The 8,823-nt window shown below is 36.5% G+C and overlaps 1 long non-coding RNA gene across 3 annotated transcripts; it reads right to left on the bottom strand.

Moving 5' to 3' along the window:
• Nucleotides 1-291: 291 nt before the first annotated feature.
• LOC117302462 lies at nt 292-7,220 on the bottom strand. 3 transcript variants are annotated; one of them, XR_004520431.1, is made up of 6 exons: nt 7,066-7,220; nt 2,804-3,422; nt 2,117-2,183; nt 1,532-1,613; nt 1,250-1,418; nt 293-1,019 (listed from the first exon to the last, which is right to left on the bottom strand). It is a non-coding gene; the product is annotated as an uncharacterized LOC117302462 (long non-coding RNA). The 3 variants fall into 3 exon arrangements; XR_004520430.1 differs by having other exon boundaries at nt 292-1,019; nt 1,250-1,613; nt 7,061-7,220; XR_004520429.1 differs by having other exon boundaries at nt 292-1,019; nt 1,250-1,613.
• Between the last annotated feature and the right edge of the window lie 1,603 nt (nt 7,221-8,823).

The following is an 8,823-nucleotide window of genomic DNA, read 5'->3' as shown; positions in this document are numbered from 1 at the left end:
ATTATTATTATTATTATTATTATTATTATTATTATTATTATTATTATTATTATTATTATTATTATTATTATTATTATTATTATTATTATAAAATTAATATTATCACTAAGTTAGTTCAAAATTGAGTTCAGTTGCTGCTTTTCAGCAACAAGTTTGAACTATTTATGTCATCTCAAAGACATCGATTGTTGTAAAAAGATTGATGCAACAAACTCTCTGCGCAATCCTTTAAAGTTATGTTATTACATGTGTAAAATCTGTTTTAGTTTCCTGTCAAAACAAATATAGTTGCCATTATTACATCTGTTGTTGATCCATCAGACTGCAATGCATTCTCTCATCCACCAGGGAGACAGTACACTCCTCTATGAAGCCAGGAACCAGCGGTTGTCTTCTTGGTCATCGGCGGATGGACATCACCAGCACGAACGCAGACGCCATTGATGTGCAGTTTTCATTAGACTCCGTACTTCACAGGCAGTTGGTTTCGCATTTCACCATTGCAGTAAATAAAAGACAAAAAATAGATACATTCAGAAAATGCACTTCCAAATAGAATTATTCCATTTAGTTTGGGAATAATTTAGGTCAACATAAATGTGGGTTTGAGTTTTTCAATCATATTATTCGTTAGGGTTTATTTCTTTGAATTTTTAAAGTCAACTATTTCTCATCAACTCGTTTGTCTGCATTTAGCAAATCGTAAAATAAATTGTAAATTTTTCGTTAAACTTTGATGAACACTTATGAACACATCAGAGGAAAGAAAGGAATGTTTAGGTTTTGTTAAGGGTTAAACTGCATGGTTTTATTGAGCTAGTTTTGTTTGGGCATTCAAAATACGCCACATTAAGTTTTCAAAAGCACTTTTTTTTACGACTTAATACTTATGGACAGTAATAACTTATACTGTATTTACTTTCTTAAGTCGTCTTACCTGGAAACTTGCATCCTCAGACCATAAGACACCCTCGTCCTCCTTCCATGATCCTTGGTAGCCATTATCCTTGTGACATCACCTGTATATGGAGAATCATTCAACAACTGCATCACTAAGTTAGTTCAAAAGTTGAGTTCAGTCGCTGCTTTTCAGCAACAAGTTTGAACTATTTATGTCATCTCAAAGACATCGATTGTTGTAAAAAGATTGACGCAACAAACTTTCTGCGCAATCCTTTAAAGTTATGTTATTACATGTGTAAAATCTGTTTTAGTTTCATGTCAAAACAAATATAGTTGCCATTATTACATCTGTTGTTGATCCATCAGACTGCAATGCATTCTCTCATCCACCAGGGAGACAGGAACACTCCTCTATGAAGCCAGGAACCAGCGGTTGTCTTCTTGGTCATCGGCGGATGGACGTCACCAGCACGAACGCAGACGGTATTGATGTGCAGTTTTCATTGGACTCCGTACTTCACAGGCAGTTGGTTTCGCATTTCACCATTGCAGTAAATAAAAGACAAAAAATAGATACATTCAGACAGTAATAACTTATACTGTATTTTACTTTCTTAAGTCATCTTACCTAGAAACTTGCATCCTCAGACCATAAGACATCCTCGTCCTCCTTCCATGATCCTTGGTAGCCATTATCCTTGTGACATCACCTGTATATGGAGAATCATTCAATAACTGCATTCAAACCACAAAATTAGCTCAATCATTGAGTTAATGTAACATGACATCATCAGATATAAACAAAAAAGTGTCTGTACATTCCCAAGTGGAATTTCTGTGTCAGTCAAATTAACTCAGATGTAATGCCCTTTGGATTGAATGATCAGAGTTTCAAAATGAAATGAACAATTTATGTACAACAATTTATCGACCATGTATTTCATAATATGATGATATCCACTATTGTTTTATTTCTATAAATTTTGGGCATCAGACATAATGGCATTTTACACCATTACAAAATGAAGTCAGAGACCCTTCCCCCAAATAAACAATTTTATTGAAAAATAGTGAATCGCAAAGCTCAATTTGACCTTTGCAGGAGCCCCTCTTTAACATAAATTAACAAATTATCATCATTTCAGGAAAATTCTTTACAAATTATGGTCCTGAATGAAATTCCAAAGTACTAACATCATGAAAATAAACTTACCCTCAGGTTGTATTCCTGAACTTTTAAATTAGTGTCATTCCTCACAGCATACCTCCGCTCACCACAGCTGAAGAACATGAAACATAAAAGATGTTGAAGGGCTTCAAACAAAATGGCATTTTACACCATTATAATATGAAGTCAGAGACCCTCCCCCAAAAAACAAAAAAAAAGAACTCAACAATTTTCATATCAATTTGAAAAGTAGTGAAGCGCAAAACTCAATTTGACATTTTTCTTTGCAGGAGGCTCTCTTTTAAGCAATAGCACATCATCGATAAAACAGTATTGTCCAAAGACCCACACTTCGTGTATCACAACTTGTACACAAACCTGTGAAAATTTAGGCTCAATCGGTCATCAGAGTCGGGAAAAAATAACGGGAAAATAATGTGTTTATAATAAATCAGTTGTTCTCGATATTCTGAATTGATAATTGTATTAATGTCTTCTCAAAAAGTAAAGCATTTCATGGAATAATATTTCACAGGGAAGTCTTTAACCATTACCTTCTGTAAACCCTGCGAGTTATTTTTAAATCTGTGAACTTTAATTTGTTTTTCTGTTCAGAAAGTGTTCATTGGCTATAACAAAAATTAACAACATATCATCATTTCAGGATTTTTTGTTTACAATTTTGGTCCTGCATGAACTTCCAAACTATAAACATCCTGAACATAAACTTACCTTCAGGTTCTATTCCTGAACTTTAAAATGTGTAAGTGTTGTTTTCCTCACAGCAACCTCCGCTCACCACAGCTCCAATGAAGTCTTCATGGCCCTGGAATGACTGGTGCAGTTTCCATTGGACTCCATATTGCGTATTCCAATGGCAGTTGGTTCCGCATTTCACCATTGCAGTAAATAAAGAACAGAAAATACATACATTCAGAAAATGCACATCCAAACAGAATTATTCCATTTAGTTTGGGAATATTTCAGGTGCATATAAATGGTGTGAGTGGTTGTTACATGACAAGTGACTGATAACGGATTGTGTGGAGTTATAGATGGGGTACGTTCTCGCTGTCGTTGAACGAACCCCTGATTGTTAAGATGTAACATGCAAGCATGGAAATGAGCTTAGTAGATTTTAAAGTGATGGTGTAGATGGGAGTGAGCTTGTTATTCATGCAGTTTGGTGCAGGTTTGATGTTAGAGTGAATAAATGGTGATAATAATATACCTTTAGGATGGACGTAATCCCTCTGTGCCGTAATACCACGGGATTACAGTGGTTGCAGGGTCTGTCATGAGAGAGCATGTAGATGAGAAGGACTCCATCCCAGGTTCTCAATCTCAGTCACTGCATGTTGGGAAACAAAGATAACATTCTATAAGTTGTGAAACATGTTTGACAACATCAGAGTAAAAGATGGTAGCTCCAGTGGTTAGAGAGTAGTTTTAGAACGAGGGGCAAGGTGCTAAATAAAGTACTTGAACGAGACTGAATGCATTGGAATACTATTTACATGTAAACTTGCTTATAATGCGTTTGACATGTAATTGTATTTTTGGTGCATTTACACTTTTTGTTTTCCTGCCGTTATAATTCACAAAAACTACTAAGCATGTAGAGCGAATTTCTCAAGAACTACAGCACCTCAGATAGTAATATTTCTAGGAAAGCTTTACACAATCATTATCTTTGGTGTAAGTTAAATGTAAATCTGCGGACATTGTCTTTTGTGTTACCAAAAGTATCCAAATGCTTTAATTTTTAAACAGAAGTAAAGATCACACACTTTGTGTAAGCTTTAAAAAAATGTTCAGGGTCTTTCACAGGGTGCAAAGATCTTGCATGTAGCAACTACGGTTCTCCAGATATATTCTTTTGTAAATAATTAAACATTGATTTAAAGTTATGACGTCATCTTATTCCAAAACTTGTATTGCCACACTGAGGTCTAAGTACATGGGTAAGTTCAAAGTGAAACCCTAGCCTTTTTGGATCACAAACTAAGTGCTTGAATCCAGAATCCATAACCATCCATTTACTATAAAAAAAACTTGTGTATAGGCTTCTAACGAAACTTGTCTCATTAACATTATTTTTAAGAGTGACCACTATTATTATTATTAACCAGTCTTAAAAAGATCGGGTTTCAAAGAAGTTTGACAAAGATCGGTTTCCCGTGAGCAGCCCATTCCACATGCAGGATTGTAAATGAATGATCGCTGGGGAGTATTTGGTTTTGGCAAAGTTGTTGCTGTAAATTAAAAGATATCACACCAGACACTATCCACTGTGAAACCATCCGAAATCTCATTGAACGCAGGAATTGGCTGAAATTTAATTGTTTCTCTTTTGTGAACCATCCAATTCACCTTGGGGCATTTTTTCTTCACCTGGGCTCTGTGACTTTCACTTTAGTTTCAAGGAATGCTCCCCATCCAAGCCCAGACCTTTTAAATTGTTGACTAATTCTCTGAAATGTAATTTCACACTTCCCCAATTCCATGGCCTCATTTACCCATGCTATGTCATGCTCTACTCCAAATGTAAACAAGCACAGTATGTTGGACACCGCTGGACCATAGAGCTAGGACCCTAGCTCTATGGCTGGACACAGTACTGCTGACCTTAAACAAGGTGAAGGCTGACCAATAAACCACTTATCACTCAGGTTGACTTCCCCTCATTAAACAGTAATCTATCTGGCTGTGTTCATGATAGCCTTAGGAGGGTTTGGCAGTACAGCACAGTGAAAACAATTTAAAACTAAGGTTATGGCTAGTTAGAAGAGAACTCCATGAAAACAAGGTCAAAAGGGATTGTAAAAGACAATTTCAAGGAGAATGATGAACTAGAAGAAGATTTCATAGTGAGAGCATGTCAACCGCAGAGTTTCTGTACAGTGTTTTTACTTAATACATGGAGGTATGCATTAGCCCACAAAGATAACCTGGAGTTGTAGAAGAGTAGTGGCCTGTTAAGAGCACCAAATTCAAACTCTGGTTTTTCTGATCAGCAGAGTGTGGGTTTGAATCCCCAGCCGTGCCACTTGTGTCCTTAAGAAAGCAAGACACTTAACCATTGCTTTGTCCTTCGGATGGGATGTTAAAGGCAGTGGACACTATTGGTAATTACTCAAAATAATTATTAGCATAAAACCTTTCATGGTGACGAGTAACGGGGAGAGGTTAATGGTATAAAACATTGTGAGAAACGGCTCCCTCTGTAAGATGATACAACTTCGTATGTTATGATTATAAGTCAAGCTTTATTCCAGATAATGAGAGTTGACTGTTACATGCGGGCGGCCATGTTATAAGGTGATACAATGCATTATGGGAAGTAAACACTAGACTTGAGTCAGTCTGCTTATGGCATACTGCTAGATCCTCTCTTCTAAGTTTTGTTTCAGTACTTGAATAAACAAACAGCTTTGGATAACAAATGGATATAGTATGAACTACTGAGTTTGTAAATAAGTGTCTGTTGATTTAGAGTCCAACATGCGGGCGGCTATGTTATAAGGTGATACAATGCATTATGGGAAGTAAACACTAGACGTGAGTCAGTCTGCTTATGGCATACTGCTGCACCCTCTAAAGTGCCATAGTTTTCAAGAAAGAAGTAATTTTCCACGAATTTGATCACGAGACCTAAGATTTAGAACTTGGTCTCGAAATCAACCATACAACGAACATAACTTCGTGTGACAAGGGTGGGTTTTTTCTTTCATTATTATCTCGCAAGTTCGATGACCGTTTGAGTTCAAATTTTCACAAGTTTGTTATTTTATGCATTTGTTGAGATACACCAACTGTGAAGGCTAGTCTTTGACAATTACCAATAGCGTCCACTGCCTTAAAGAATCTTATTATATTTACTATAGACAAGAGACACAATTTTATAATCCAATGTTATGCATCAATGTTTGGACTATTATCAGGCAGGCTACATTAGAACTTGTAAACTTCAAATAATTAGATGTTAAATTGAAGGAAAAAACAGAGATGAGGCAGACACAATAAGAAACTTAGTCTTAAACCTAAAACAATTCAACGAGGGGGAGGCATATATGTTAACTAACGAGGGTGAAAATTGGGTGAGCATTTGTTTGCTCCTTCTTTTTTTGCAGGGATAATTTTCTGGACCAACGCGGCTGAGCTCACTGTGAGAACAAACAACATAGAGACAAGCTTGCAAATAGACTAATTGCCAGATGCAGTTTTAAATAAGAATTCCAGGAGTGTGAAGGGCAAAACGTTTCCTAGCCCACCTTGTTGAGCTGTAAATGGGTTGTATTTGTATTTATTTTTTCGTTATTTTGTTTCCTTAATATATATAGTAAAACATATAAATAAATAGTGATAATTGAATCACCTAGCAAATGTTTTAATTTTTAATATTAATGAGGGTTAAAACAACATTCTCCAAAGAAAATGATATAAGGCACATGGCTTATTTAAGTCACTGTATTTATTTCACAGAACGCTCAGCAGAATATTCAGTCACAAGATCTGATCCTCGTAAAATGTAAGTTAAAAAGTGTTTGAGAAAACTTTTCCAGAGGGCAATTTTTCTTTATCGGGCCCAACATTGTGACCAATTTTTGTACCTTGTAAAAAGTTGTAGAAACGCCTAAAGCACTAAATTTGCATTTGCAAGTGCAACTAACGAGTGGAGCCTTACATGGTTCTAAGTTTTGGTCAAGGGATAGGAGACTCTTTGCTTGGCAAGTCAAACCATGGTCAAACCACAAACAATTTATTTAGAGACTGTTTTTACATCAAGCACGAGAGGTAACAGATTTGCCGCGATTCTAGGGACACCTTGAAAACAGGACGTCCTACGATACGAGAAGAAGCATTTACATGTAGACGGCGAACACAGCATTTACTAACGTAGCACAGCATAGCACATGGTGCACAGGAAAACAAGGCAAAATACTCCCATAAATATAAAATAATATCTAACTAACTTCAGTCATCTACCTTACTTTAAAAAGTTACCATCCGCGTCCTGCCACAACCACCCTTACCGTAGCTTAGCGTTGAGTCAACTGGCCAACCACGCTGCCAGAGTTTTAACAAAAGTGAAAGAAATCTGAACGGAAATTTCCACTGAATCACGTGCTAATAGAAAAGAAAATGAGCTTACGTAATACTTTTACAACTGGGTAAATCATCAAAACAAAGGCTCATAGTCGAGGGGTAGAAAACTCCACATGATAACAACAAACAAAAGCTGGGCCCGAAGAAATGCATGCTGTATTTATGAATGATTTCAATAGATGGATAATAGCTTGCATTTCATGGGCTTTTACTTTCCGTGTTCTGATTGGTCTGCTCTGTGACGTAGTATGTCACCTACACATCCAGGGGTCAATTTCATGAATACTGCTCAGCAGGTTTGTCTGCTTCTGATTGGATGGCCATGGATCCTCATTTTGTCACAAAATTCTTAATGGGATTTCGTGTGTTAAATGCCCTCCATTAAGAACTGTGCTGGTAAAAATACCAAGATCTGATTGGTCGACAGCTCCCGAGCTTGGATCCTTATTTTTGTCACAAAACTCTTAATGGGATTACGTGTAGAGTAAATGCTCTTCATTAAGAACTGTGCAGGTAAAAATACCAAGATCTGATTGGTCAACCGCTCTCGAGCTTGGATCCTTATTTTTGTCACAAAACTCTTAATGGGATTACGTGTAGAGTAAATGCTCTTCATTAAGAACTGTGCAGGTAAAAATACCAAGATCTGATTGGTCGACAGCTCTCGAGCTTGGATCCTTGTTTTGTCACAAAATTGCCAATGGGATTTCATGCGTGAAGTAAGGGGTGCGTGTGTGTTGGGGTGGGGGGGGGGGGGGGTCAGAGAGTTGACCTTTGTCCCCACTTGAACTTGTGTGTTATTGTTTGTGAAAAAGATATAGCAAGACGACCAAGTGGGGTTGGAATAGTAAACGAGATATAATACTTCTTAATTTTGTATTAATATGATTGTTTTATGTGGGTTAGGTTTTAACACAGTTGGCCTAACTCTAGAGATATTTCGAAAATTAATAGTATTTTTTTATAAAAAATAATCGAATTAATAAATTAAAAGTGAAAAAATAAATAATCAACTATCGTCTGCTACAACTTGAACTCTCGTCGATCTTTGACCTTTTTGTCAGTTAACATTTGCTTGTTTCTGTTTTCTTTGGTACATTTATTTATTTATTTGTCTATATTATTTATTTATTTTCATACAACATCCACAGCGCAAGCGGCAAAAATGGATGGAAAAGAAAAAATCATTAGATTACAATACTTTATTTTATAAAACCTTTATACAACAACTGCGACATATCTCAGCAAAGTAGCTGTTTTATGAGGAGGGGGGGGGGGGGGGAGTGGGGGCAGTGGTATTTAAAGCGTTGTAAATCTTCGCACTAAACATGCTAAGAATAAGCAGGTAACTGGGCTGGGGTGCTGTTTTCTTTTTTATTTTGATATCTGTGTGGTCGCAGTTAATAAATACTTGCTGACTAGCCGCTGCAAAACTTTTGAAAAAATCCCAAATTAGAGCGGCCCTGTTCAGTGTTACTGGGTCTAATTACACTAAAGTTTTGCATAAATGACTCACTAGATTTGTGAGGTGGCAAATGGTATGGTGCCAACAGGTGTATTGTGGTGAACCCTGCGACATGTTTATGTTAATAAGCATTAGTCATGAATTGGCAAATATTATACCAATGTGCAATTGTTTTTGC

This window comes from Asterias rubens, chromosome 18 (genome assembly GCF_902459465.1).
Source record: "Asterias rubens chromosome 18, eAstRub1.3, whole genome shotgun sequence".
Classification (NCBI taxonomy): Eukaryota; Metazoa; Echinodermata; class Asteroidea; order Forcipulatida; family Asteriidae; genus Asterias; species Asterias rubens.
This window is presented reverse-complemented; position numbering and strand designations above follow the sequence as displayed.